This window comes from Tachypleus tridentatus, chromosome 10 (assembly GCF_004210375.1).
Source record: "Tachypleus tridentatus isolate NWPU-2018 chromosome 10, ASM421037v1, whole genome shotgun sequence".
NCBI lineage: Eukaryota > Metazoa > Arthropoda > Merostomata > Xiphosura > Limulidae > Tachypleus > Tachypleus tridentatus.
In genome coordinates, this window is record NC_134834.1 from 128,900,763 (window position 1) to 128,914,636 (window position 13,874).

At 31.3% G+C, this 13,874-nt stretch overlaps 1 long non-coding RNA gene across 19 annotated transcripts in view; it reads right to left on the reverse strand.

The window, feature by feature from the left end:
* Window positions 1–336: 336 nt before the first annotated feature.
* LOC143230293 (uncharacterized) overlaps window positions 337–13,874 on the reverse strand; it is a 47,417-nt gene continuing 33,879 nt past the window's right edge. For 8 of the 19 annotated variants that reach the window (XR_013016361.1, XR_013016371.1, XR_013016354.1 and 5 more), the window contains one exon: window positions 337–2,662. This is a non-coding gene — a long non-coding RNA (uncharacterized LOC143230293). Of the gene's footprint in view, window positions 2,663–8,378; window positions 8,579–13,874 lie in introns of those variants that run through there. The other 11 variants (XR_013016355.1, XR_013016359.1, XR_013016360.1 and 8 more) reach the window with 4 other exon arrangements.

Here is a 13,874-nt window from a genome sequence, read left to right on the forward strand (position 1 = left end):
AAAGCCACTTTGTAAACTATGTGATTATAATGTTTTTGTGTTAATTCAGTAAAAGGTGTCAGTTTCGAATCAAATTTTATTAAGTGAAGAATAACATTGATGCTTTATTTATTAAATAATGACATTTTCTAAACATTTTCATAGATCAGTTGGAAAGCTTGATAAATTATAGTAGTCTTGAATAATTCTATTTTTTTATTTGAATTACTGTTTGTTTATTAAAATGTATAAGTGAAAATGATAAAAATTTATGTTTTTGACAAACAATTAAGTGAAGAACATTTAGGGTTAATGAAATCCAGCTTCTGTGTAGCATGCTTGATTCCTAAAGTGTTATTTTTTTCTTTTTTAAGTACGTTTTTTACTTACCAATATACTGAGTGATATATTGCAATTCACAGTAGTTACAAACAATTTAAACATAGTAAAACAATAAAATTCAATTGAAGCAATTGTAAAAAAAAGAAAAAAGTGAAAGGCTCAAAACTTTTAAATAAACAATTTTATTCTCTCTCACAACCTCCGAGTGATTTTAGTTAAAAAAACACCTTAATTCATGTTTTTCAGCTTTTGATATGGATGATTTTGCTACAGTTAGTGTTAGGGTAAACAAAATAGATATAAAAACTACAAAAATTACCTCGCATTAAGATTAATCAGTCTAATCCAATAAATTCACAGACAAACCTTTGGTAGCAATACCTTATCAAAAAACTATTTTTGGATGCAGTATGCTTCCAACATTTACTGAAAACTTACTCACTTTTAGAAAAGTATGCAGTTTTTGTAAAACACTTATTTTGCAATACAGTCTGCCTTTTTATAAAATCTTCATTACACTGGTTGAGTATCTTTGTACTTCTAGGCACAAAATTATCAAGCACATGAAACTTAATTTAAAAAATAAAAGTAGCAAACTATATTAGTTTAATGAGTAATTATAAGTAATTGATCAGTTTTTAATTGTATTTATTTTGTGTGCATCTTACTGTATGTGTTATGAATTTGACTGCATAGCCAATGCATATACAAAACAAAAAACACCAAAATTTTCAATCAGATATATATTTAATGACTTTACCTACTTTCATAATTTGATGTTTACAGGCACTATTTATGATATAGTATATTGTTTTAATGCATTTTATAAAAGTTAGGTTGAAGTTAAAGTCTTCATTAGAGTTAAGTATTTTTAACAATTTTGTAAAAACTTTATAACAGGCAACAACTCAGTTCAAAATCAATCATGAAATTTTGTAACAAAAGTGACAGGCATCTGCAAGATTCAAGCCATTAACTGCTTATACTAGGCAGAATAGTTTTATTATATAAATTAAAGTTTTTTTGCTTTCATCTGTAAAAAATTTTAATATTGAGTAGATTTTTAGGCTTCAGATTCTCCATACCGAGCATCTCTGTATTATGAAAACTAGTATAAATGTATGTTATATTGTTTAGACTGTACAATGTATCTGAAAAATTCATGTGACAGCTTTGCAGCTTAAGTTTTCATTGATTGCCTACATCTGTATGTCTACTTGCAGAGTCTATTCATTCAATATTAATGGAACAACAGCTGTGTTTTAACCATGTGACATGCTTCATGTAGTTTAATATTTTTACACTCACTAATACATACTCATGTTAAGCTAAAGCATGAAAGTCAATACTTTTTCTTTCAACTTTAAATACTGGGAAAAATTAAAAGAAAAGCTTAGTTGCAAGTCATCTAATGTTATATTAAGAATAACTGCAGTAAAAGTTAGGGATTTAAAGAATGAATCACATAATGACCCAGTAATTTTCAAACATTTTTAAAGAAATTCAAATTTGTCTTTGATATGTTGCTATAAATATATCATCAGTTACCACAGTGTTATCCCTTTTCAAGTAGTCTACTTTGGAATTTAAATCTACTTATTAAATTTAGATTCATTATTGAATAAATTAAGAAAAAGAAAAAAAATACAAAAAACAGTTTGATTACAGGGAGTTGTCACTGTTATCGAATTTCACACAGAGCTACTTGAGGGTTACCTGCACTTCCTGCCTCTAATTTTGAAGTGATGAACTGGAGGGAAGGCAGTTAGTAAACAGTAACCCAGTGGTTGACCCAGGTTACAGAAAAACCTTATCAGTAAAAGATATGCTAATAACCATAAATAAATGATGCTAAAAGCTACATAGACTAATTACAAATTAAAATAATTATTTATAAGGTCAAAACCAAATCAGATACAAGGACACATAATTAACTAACTTACTATATTAGCTTCTAGGGGAAAAAAAAAGGTGTATAAATCCTAGTTGAATGGAAACAGATTAATTAAATACTTCAAAAGACAGGAAACTGTGGTTCAATAAGAACAAACAGGAGTACTTCTAACAGAAAAAAAAGATTGGTAAAGAATAGTTTAGATCTTAAAATTCCTCAAAATTTTCCCCCAGGACTAGCATTAAATAGCAATGTTCTGGATAACACTTATGTGGCTGTACCCTGTAGACTGATAACAGCAAGGCAGACATGACATACTTGTTTTAATATCTTCCTTCACCTTATCACTTCTATAGCATGCATGCAATTTTGTAGATTTGTGGTTAAAGCCTCCTCTATCTCAGGAATACCACTGTAATTAGCCAATGTGTGATGATTCACATGTACCTGAAAAATTCAACATTTATTTTCTAAAAACATATATTTAGTCTCAAACTTTGAAAATAAAAAGAAATGTAATTCAAAAATAATTATTAAAAATATTGTTGTCAAGAAAACAGTGTTCAATGTACAGCTGGAAAAAAAGTATTTGTTTCAACAGCATTGAAAAAATATACACAAGTGGAGCTGTCTGTACAAAATGTACCCAAATATTCAGCACTTACCATCTGATAAACAAATCATGTTTAGTTACTTAAAAATTTGTAATATTTAAAAATGTTTAGGTAATACCAAAATGCAGTAATATTCTGCTAATACAAATATTTTAACAAAACAATTGAACAAACTGTAGTAAATAAGCTGGCATATCAGTATGCTGAAACACAATGGTTCAAACATGACATATTGTATTTTGAGTTTACTACATGCTTAAATAACAAGTTTCTTGTCAAATGTTTCAATATGCAATTTTTGTTGCTGGTTGTCCAACTACTGTAAACTGGATTCTTGTTACTATTAGAATGCCTTGATCAGGGATCACTGCTTGAGCCTTTGCTTTTTCTCATTTACATTAATGATACTGACAAGAACATAATTAGTAAAGTAGTAATGTTTGTTAATTACTATAAAATTTTGGGTACTTTTAGCTGTATTCAGAATGAATGACTTGAATCCAGTGGTGCACTGGATAAAGATTTGAGAAATAACCTTTAATTATAAGTGCTAAAGCTGGGTAAATTAATTGACTACCTAAAAGCTACAATTAATCAATTGATCATGATTTTTTTCAATTGATTGCCACTTGTAAGTAACTGATTAATCAAAGTTAGTGCTTCTGATTAATGCAGTAATTGATCATTGAAAATTACAATTAATGGATTTATATCACAAAAATACAACTAACTTAAGGGAAGGCAACTGGCTGGGAATAATCACCATAAACTCTCTATGTACGAGGTCTGTTTCACTGTGTCGGTATTTGGGTATTGATGTTGTTAAATACCCAGGAGGGTCAGGTACATTTGACCTCTTCCTCCCTCTCGAACAATTATAGCGTCTGTCTTTAGGGGTTTTTTTTCTAAGCTTTGGGCCAGAGTAAAAGAAAAACATCATACTCAGGTCCATTTCAGGGCTCAGTCCATGCATGAACGAACAAGAAGTTTTTTGTTTTTCTTTTTCATTTAATTTTTTTTTATATATTTTTTTTGTATTTTCATATATATATATATATATATGTTTTTTTTTGTATTTTTCTCCTTTTTCTCGATTGAGAGAATGCTACTACTACTTGTAGTAACACACACAAAAAGAAAGTAATAATAATTATTATTATTCAATACTTGAATAATAATTCAAAAAGAGAAAAAAATAAATAAAATAAAAATAATAATGATTAAAAAGAAAATAAAAATTATAATAATAAAAAGAAAAAAGGACTAAGTGTCTAGTGCATAGTGGCCAGCTTGTGTTACATTTCTTAAATATATGTTAAAAGGGGAGAGGTATTTAGGACCATTTACATCATGTACGTGATATCTGTCGAGATCACACATTAAGTCATTTTTATGCCAATTCTTATTGAAGTATTTTAGAGAATTATGCAAGAGTCTTTCAGATATAGTGTCTATGTTTGCATACTTGTGCATGAATGTGGTTGAGGTGCTACGTGGTACTTTATATGCTGAAGTTAGTACTGAATTTTGTATACGTTGAAGTTTCTGTATATGTGTGGGTGCTATGTTAATCCAGGCAGGTGATGCATATTCTATTGTTGGTCTAATGTATGTTTTGTAAATTTTAAGTATGTTGTCTGGTGATGTTCCTTGGATTTTACCTGAAAGACTTCTTGCATAGTTTGCTCTTTTCCAGATTCGTATCAGTACATTTTTAATATGTGGTAACCACGTTAATTTTGAATCATAGGTTATACCTAGAAATTTAGCAGAAGTAGCAGTCAGTAAAAGTGATCCATTCATATAGAGTTTTGGTGGATCTTTTTTCAGCTTATTCAGTCTGCTGAATACTATGACTTGAGTTTTTGGAATATTGATTTTGATTCTGTATTTCTGGCAGTATTCTTCGATGTTATTTAGAACTGGTTGTAGGTTCGTTGCTGCTATTGACAAAGTGGGGGCGCTTTTCCAGACTGCTACATCGTCAGCGAACTGTGATGCATAACCTAAATTTAGGTCCGACAGAGGCATATTACTCACGTACATGATAAATAATATAGCGCTAACAACCCCTCCCTGCGGGACTCCTGCTTCGGGTGAAAAGGACCCTACGAGGTCTGTTAAAAAATATGCGGACTGTTTGAATTGCGCGGCTCCAGTTGGTTCCAGGGGAATCCGCTTGGTGTCGCTAGGTTTGCACAGATCAGCTGATTACGAAGCCATTTCTCGATTGCAGATATCTTCATTTGTGTATTAGCTACACGGTTTTAAGTGAAGTGCGATGTTTTCGTTTGGCGGATTTCAGAAGGAATGACCTGAAGGAGCAACGACTTGCTGTGAAATTTTGTGTTAAACTTGGAAAATCTGCGACTGAAACTTTTGCTATGCTTAACACGGCTTACGGTGATGTTGCTATGAAGCGTACGACATGTTTCAAGTGGTATGAACGTTTTAAGGATGGTCGACAGTCCATTGAAGATGATGAGCGTCCTGGACGTCCTTCCACGTCAACTGACGACCCACACGTCGATAAAATCAACACCCTGGTGCGGGCAAATCGACGTCTGACTGTTAGGGAGCTTGCTGAAGAGTTTGGGATATCAGTTGGATCTTGTTACGAGATTTTGACCGAAAAAATCTTGTTACGAGATTTTGATCCACTTGTTGAAACAGTCCTGGTACGCTTCTTTTGTAATGTCCTCCAGCTCCTTCGTCACATTTGCCTTAATCTCGGGAATCGTCTCAAATCTTCTTCCTTTCAAGGGTCTTTTGAGTTTGGGGAACAAGAAAACATCGCAAGGAGCTGGAGGACATTACAAAAGAAGCGTACCAGGACTGTTTCAACAAGTGGAAACACCGTTGGGATAAGTGTGTGCGTTGGGGAGGAGAGTACCTTGAAGGGGTCCCAGACCTGTAACTTCTAAATAAAGTACATTTTGTTTTATGACGTCAGTCCGCGTATTTTTTTTAAACAGCCCTCGTATTTAAGGACTAAATAAAAAGCTAACTTAATTTTTGGAATATATCATGCACTCTAATCTTTATGTACAATGAGTCAACTTTGTTTTATCACCATGAATAATACACATCTAGATTATTGCCATACTAATTCAATGTGATTTTAAGAAGTGTTATTACACAAATGACATGGATGGTTCAGAAGACAGTCTTCTGGGATGATGACGTTGTTGTGATAGGAGAGAAAGATAAATAAATTTTTCCGTGATGCAACAGTAAATAAGCTGTTACAACTAATCAAGAACAGTGATTTGGATTTGAAGTTCTGAATATCAAATGTAGTGTACAGATAATTAACTCTATATTTCTTCATACTTTTAAGTTTGCGTGTAAATCACAAGACTTAGCTTCATGATCATTTCATTTTAAAAATCATGTTTAAAGATACTGAAAATAAATGAAAATGGAATACAATTCTCACTTGCACCTTAGAAATAGAGAATTAATAAGACATACCATTAAAATACAATATATTTGAGATAAACCAACTAGCAGGTAGTACCCAGTATCAACTTCCTGGCTACTTAAGTGTTAAATAAAGGTTATCTAACCACAGTCAGTTATTTTGCATAGTTGACTAAACAGAATACAACCAGCTAGCTGCATCTGCCAACCAACTGTTTGGCTATCACAGTGTAAATTTAGTTAGTGTTTTTTTTTTTTAATTTACATGCTGTATGTTTTTAATTTAATTTTGTAACTACTATTTAGTATTGTATAAGCAGGCATAAACCTAGGGGAAAGAGTCTATATGCATTCACTTTTTTAAATTAATTAAGAACTATTTTTTAAATTTTATATAAGAAAGCATGGATCTATGGGAGAGGCCTAGGGAATCTGGAATTTTCTTAATATTTAACAGTACTAAAGTGACAGTAATGTAATTTTATAAGTGTTGCTAGTAAAAACACCAACTAGACCTATGTTCCCTACAAAATTCCTGAATCCATTGCAGCAGCAATACATGTATTCATTCATGTCAAATAAGCTATGTATATATATTTTTTTTAGATTGTCTATATGTTACATTTGTAGCACCATAACTCAAACTTTCCTGAATTTGTGTTTTGGTTGGAGGTGTAACAGGCACTGTTACATCTGGAAGATTGAACTTTTTAATTACAAGGCAAACAACACCAATTCTGCAACACCTCCACTGTTTCCAAAGCTGTATTCTTTATATGCACTTTTATGTCAGTCTTTTAATGATGTGAGGAATTAGAAATGTAAATTGATTAATCAATTTTTATTTGTAGATATTGTCTAATCTATATTTTATAAGTCTAACAAGTAATACATACCAATGTTAGCTTGTGTTAAGTCATTAGTTTACCTAGCTAAACCAAAATCCAGTTTAATTATGATGAGCTCTCCTACTTGTATATCATTCCTTAAGAAAAAATTATTTATTTCTTTATTTTCAAACACTTTCCCTTGTTTTAATAAAGACCTTGGAATTTGTTTGAAAGCTAATGGTATTACATCAAGTGGTATGATTATTTACTAATAAAACAGCTATAAAAGTTTATATATTATTGGATACTATGGGTAGGGCAACAATTAGACTGTCATGTAATAATAAATATATTGGAATATTTGTTTTATAGTTTCAGCCTTTTAAGTTCCTTTTATTTGTAAACTGTGAATGTAATTATGCATTGGAAAGCTACAGAAATTTCCTTCAATGAGTCGTAGTCAGACAATTTGGGATAAGGTGAGCTTACACATTTTAAAGATGAGTTGAATGAGTTCAAAGAAAACTTTATTGCAAGTTTAGCATAGTAACAAATGTGGTATTTGAAAAAGGTAATGTGATCATCAACTTAGAGTCATTCAACTAGACACAGGAAGATATATAAATGACATAAAACAAAATCACACAAATTGAGATCTATTAAGATTTAATAAAGGTATACTGTTGATATTTGGTTCTTTGTTTAAAAATATGGTTTTTACTTTCCAATAGATACAATATATTAATAATATACTATTCTTTAATTGAGATGTACTGTTTGTAAACATAAGTTTTTTTATTATTACGTTCATATAAATGAAATCTTATATTCACTGTTCATTATTATGTTTATATCTATTGTACTTGAACAAAGTATAATTGATTTTTTTAAAAAATAAGAGCAATATTAACCTTATTAAAGTACTAAAGGTAATTATATATTCACCATTTTATTTACAGTAGATAACAGAAGGATTACTATATATTTAAATAAGAAACATAATAGTGACTATGCAGTGGTTATGCTTATCTCACATTAGTAATTAATCTACCCAGTGACATGTTTTGCAAAATAAATATGCAAAAATAAAATAGTATCTGAATATTTGTGAAAATAACAGGTATATATTTTTTTAACTTGTATAGACATGCCAGTTTGAGGTGTTCACTTACTAATTAAGTAATCAGTTAATAAGCTTGTTGATTCTGCAACTTTCTCACCTCAAATAAGTACATGCTAATATATTTGTTATAATAAAAAGGTTTACTCTTTTAATGAAAATTGGAAACTACTCACTTGTATGACTAGATAAAAGGATTTTAGCACAATGTGGTGAAGTCATCCAAGCCATTGAAGAACTCTGTTCTAGTAATTAGTCTAATTTTAGAGTTTATTTACAGAAATACTGATTACAAGTCAAAAGATATAGTTATATTTATATGCAATTTACTAGTTTGGCCTCACTAGAATACTGCATACAGTTTTGGTCTTCACATCTAAAAAAAAGATACTAAGTTACTAAAAAGAATTATTGGAAGAATAGGAAGGTTATTTTATATAGATAACCTAAGACCTTTTAACTTACTGAAAGAGTGATCATATTTAAGTTTACAAGATTATCCAATCAAACTATGAGATAATCTTGTAAACTTAAATATGATCACTAGATTTTAAGTTAATCACCGTTAGAAAAATACAACAGTCTTAACTGTATCCTAACATATATTTTCCAAACATTATTGTTTCTTCTCATCCTATTTTCAAAATATAGCACAAAGAAATAACAGTTAAGACTGTTGTATTAACTTAAAATCTATTCATATGAGGAGAATGTTAACCAACTTACTGCAACTATTCTAAATGCACACAGAAGTTAACAGCTAGCATTTGAGTATTTTTCTTTAATGTTAGTTTCATTAACAGTATTTATTATAATGCTCAATATATTTAGCTTTATTTTTAATTTTTTATTATTATATTTTTCTTATAAAGGTTGTTTTCATTTTTAGCTTAATATGTGGATTTAGGACTAACCTTAATCTCCTAAGCTGTCTGGACCTAATGATTTTAGACCAACAAACACTGTTAACATCAAAGAAAGGTGCCCAACTAATGATACATGCATTCAATTTTTTTGAAAAAAATTAAGGTGTATTTAATTAGCTTTATTCATTAACAGATTGATTTTTAGTGTTTTCTCTTGGGAGATAGCTTGCTCTAATTGAAAACTAATATTAATAACACTACATACTGCATAGTTGTTTGCAATTTTGAACTGACAGACCTGAGGGAAACAGCTAGTAAGTTAACAGTACCTACCACTATATGAGAATGCTGAGACTTTAACATCACAACCACAATCCTTAAATCCAGAGAATTCCTTTTTTAGTAGTGGGATGTGAATCATCAACCCTTGGATTTACAGTATGAACATACTAACCACTTGGCCATAACTAGCCCATCTTACTTAGTACTTTTAGTGCTTTTACATCACAAGATTTACAAATTGGTTGAAAACATCTCATGATATAAATAGTTATTTCAAAAAAAATTTCAGGTCAAGCATTATAATCACTTAGTTTAAGTAAAATGAAGTTAATATTTTTTCCTTCTTCTTTAAGATGTAATAATGTTAAGCTAGGCAAAATCCAGTAAGTGTAAGTAGTTTTCTGTTTATATAAACTGGAGATTAAGATTTATATTTAAAAAATATTATTTCAGATATTTCATATGTAATTGTTTTGATTTGAAATGTCATTAACTTTTGTTTTTATTTTTATAGTATGGTCATGGTCTTTTTCTTTAAAACAAAAGTAATAACCTAATAAAAGCAATAATAATACAAGATGAGCAAAATGCACGAAATAATGTATTTGTCATTAAAGATAGCCTCTTTGGACTACGTTACTAAATATCTTTAGTAGGACGACCTACAACTTTTAGGGGGTAACCAGGACTAACTATTGTTAGTATTTACATTTAAGTGTAAAAGGAATGAACTTGCAATAAATACACAGGATTAAATAAAGCTATATTAAAGAACTGTGAATGTGTGTATCAACAAATTATGTAACAACTAGAACTGATAATTAACATAACCACATAATAACAAACAGAACTACATTTTGATTTTGTTTGATATTTTATAAATAGTGTAATGTGAACTAAAACTAATTGTATTTGAAGAGGGTCTGTAACAGCCTCTTTTAATGCAAAATATTTATACACCCAGGTCATTATAATCTGTTCAGATCAAGGATCTTGAATTTACAAGATGGAGATATCTTACACAAGGTGATTTCAAGACACATCCAGAAAAGAAAGACCAAATGTAGAAAACTGAATGGACATTACACAGACTTGGAAAAATGCAGTAAGTGTTGATTCTTGGCTAACTGCATGTTTAACTAGTCTCAAGCCACCTTCTATCAAGCAAATGGTGAAAAAAAATTTTCTAAAGTGGTATATGGCATATCAAAAACCTTTTTGAAATCGTGCATGATCACCACCACATTCTGTGCTAGGAGCAAGTTAGAGATCAAGTGTGAGTGTACAAAGATTAATATATATTCTGCTTACTATCAAATAAATGTTTTGGAACCTATCAACCACACAAAAATATTAGCTTACTATCAGATCAATATTTTGGAACCTATCTACCACACAAAATTAGTAATAAAACAAGGTCAACAGAGTATGAGTTAACCAAGATAAGGTTTCCAGTCATGCATCTCATTTAACTATTACATACCACAAGCAGCTGGAGAATGAGAAAGGTGTTCATGTAATTTAACATGATGATATACCAGTCAAGTTTCTGTACACAGAATCTACGGGTTTCTCTATGACTAGACTACTGGCATACGCACTGGAAAAACCATCATTCGTATACACCAGGTTAACTACAGAAAGAGTGCATGAAAGAATGGTGTACTTTGAACATAACATTTTGAAGAAGGTTTCAGCAATGAAAACCACACTGCAGGGCTGTTACCAAGATACACAGTCATCAGTTTTACAAGGCATAATGTCATGGATTTTAATTATTAAAATCAAGTGGTAAGCATCCAAAATCAGTTTAATATACTTAACCTTTTGTATGTTTTCTAGATAAACATTAATATTATTACTGGTTTATTGAATATATCTGACAAGGAAGGTACAACAGAAATGCTCATAACTAACTTTAACTACTGTTCACATAAAATTAGCATTACATATTCAATGTCTACCTTGCTTATATAACTGACTGCCCTCTCAGTAGCTACTAGAGTACTCACCAATTTTTTCAGGAAATGTTAATAATATCAAAGATTAAAAATAGTAAAAATCTAGTACCTTTAATTTTACTGTGTATACAAGGTTCAGAATCTAAGATCAGCTCTGATAAACATATCTTTGCAATTTATTTTTCTTTACCTTTAAAGAGCTTTAAATTTATACATGAATCATCCACCTAGGGCAATAGAACAGAATATCACTCAAAATCTGCTGGTCAGAGGCACCAGATCAAATTTTGATGGCCTTTGTGTTAGAAGTAATATGATCTTAAGAACCCATACATAAAGGATCACTTTTTTTTTGTCAATAATATTTCAACAACCCTACATTTGTCCTGTCTAGTGCTGACAAGGCCTTGTCTATTACCAAGGCTCATCAGGCCAGCTGAGATATAACAAATATGGAAGTTGTCTAGGTGCTACATATATCATCAATTTTCAAGAATAACAATAGAATCAGATCATGCAAGTGAATTATAATTATAAATTTTATTTATACCATTTACAAATCAGATTTTTAGGTGACAATAATGCAGCATTATTTATTTTAACAGTTTATTTTATTTACTATTACTATTTAAATTGAATTAACTTTACTATTATTTAAATGAACTGGGGAACAAGCAAAAAGTTTTCTTGCTCTGTGTGACTTAAAGACTTGAGATCTTGGCTTTGAGCATAACTCACATAGTACACCTACCAAGATACTCATTATGAATCAATGGTTGACAAATAAATGTGTTGGCTACTTTGAGACTTCATCTCATTATAAAAGTTGTTAATTATTTACTTGGTTATAAACCCTTCAGACAATGCCCTCACTGATTACGAAATTTTGAAAACAAGTTTTTCAATACTAGAAAAATCAATAGTTTTTTTGGTCAAAAGAACTTGACCAACCATGTACATTAACATTTTCTTAAACTGAAAATGTATTTTCAATAATACTTACCCCTATCAACACTATAACTATTCTTCAACAATGTTTTTGCTTATCTAAGTATTGGTATCACATGCTTCAGTCTTTTATACCCCATTTAAATGCATTAAGCAATATCTAATTTGCAAATCTTTCCACCCACATCAATGCAACCTCTATCCTAATACTGTATACAAGTACCTCACTCAGATAATGTAATCACTTTTTTGATACTTATACCACCACAGTCACTAACACTGGGAAAAGTTCAAAAGCATACTTACTATCCACTGACACTATAGATAGAATCTCCACAATGAAAAAGCATTATCCATATGGAAACCATTTACACAGAACAGAAGTGTACCAAAATAAGTGGTACATGAGAGGAAGAACAGCAATACATCCAGAACACATACACTCTTCACCTAGAACCTAGTTCTTGTATCAAAGTTGGAATAGAACATGCATAATCAACATTATAGACCCACCCAACCAGAAAGCCAAGGTTCTACAGCTTGAGGTTGGAATTAAGGGGTCTTGGTCCCAATATCCCATGTTGGTGGCTAGGGCTATTGGACTGCAATGTTATATATATTTCTGATTGGATCTCAACTTGTAGCTATCGGAATCATGACAGAAAAGCAAGCAGCAATGAAGTGGACAAACTTTCTACTCCACTTAAAGTTCCAAAGGCAGCACTCCAGAACTCATCTGGTCTGGAATTATGAGCATTCATACTCATTCCTCAACCAATGGGGCAAGGAGCATTCCATCTGAGCCAGGAATTAAGGAGTGGACATGGAACACTGTGATAAACCAAGGACCTAGGATGGGACCACTTCATATTTGGAATTATGAGGTGATAATGGACTTCTTTACATGAACAAAATATTAAACTGACATGGATTAAAGAGAATGGTTATGCACACTCCATTTGGATAGTGTAGTTTCAAATCTGAGACAGTATTACAAGTAGGCTCCTGCAGAGGCTGATGCCACTCCTACATACAACTGGATAAAAACATCCAGGGACCTCCCAAACTTAGCATTCTTCCCTAAGAGTGGAGGAACACACTCTAAAACTCCTAAGGAAAATCCTCTGTCTACTACTCCATTAACTGGAAACTGGGTGTGGTTAGGACTCTCTAGCTCCACTAGGAAAATATGGGGATGATGTACATTGAGGAGCCTGAAGAACAGTGCTCGGCAAACTGTGCAGTTTGTGAACAAAGTTTGCTACATTTTTTTTAAAGCAAATCAACCATGTCAGTCTTAAGGTTGACAGGGATGAGCAGAATCCCCATTAGCTTTACTCATGATAGTCTCCAAGTGTTGGCAAATGATAATATATTAAAACCATTTGGTAAGTGCCTAGATGGTCTTCTAAAACACTTAATTTATACAGAAGTTGTTGCAACCAGTGGTAATAATAATCAAATTAGTTGCTAGTGTGGAACTGGATTGATAAATGCATACCTGCCTGGGCAACACTTGCCACAGAGTGGTATCTGGTGAAAACAAGATGTAAAGGACCCTGGAAAATAAATAGAAAGGATGATGACAGAAGTGACCCTCCTCATTATAATCCAG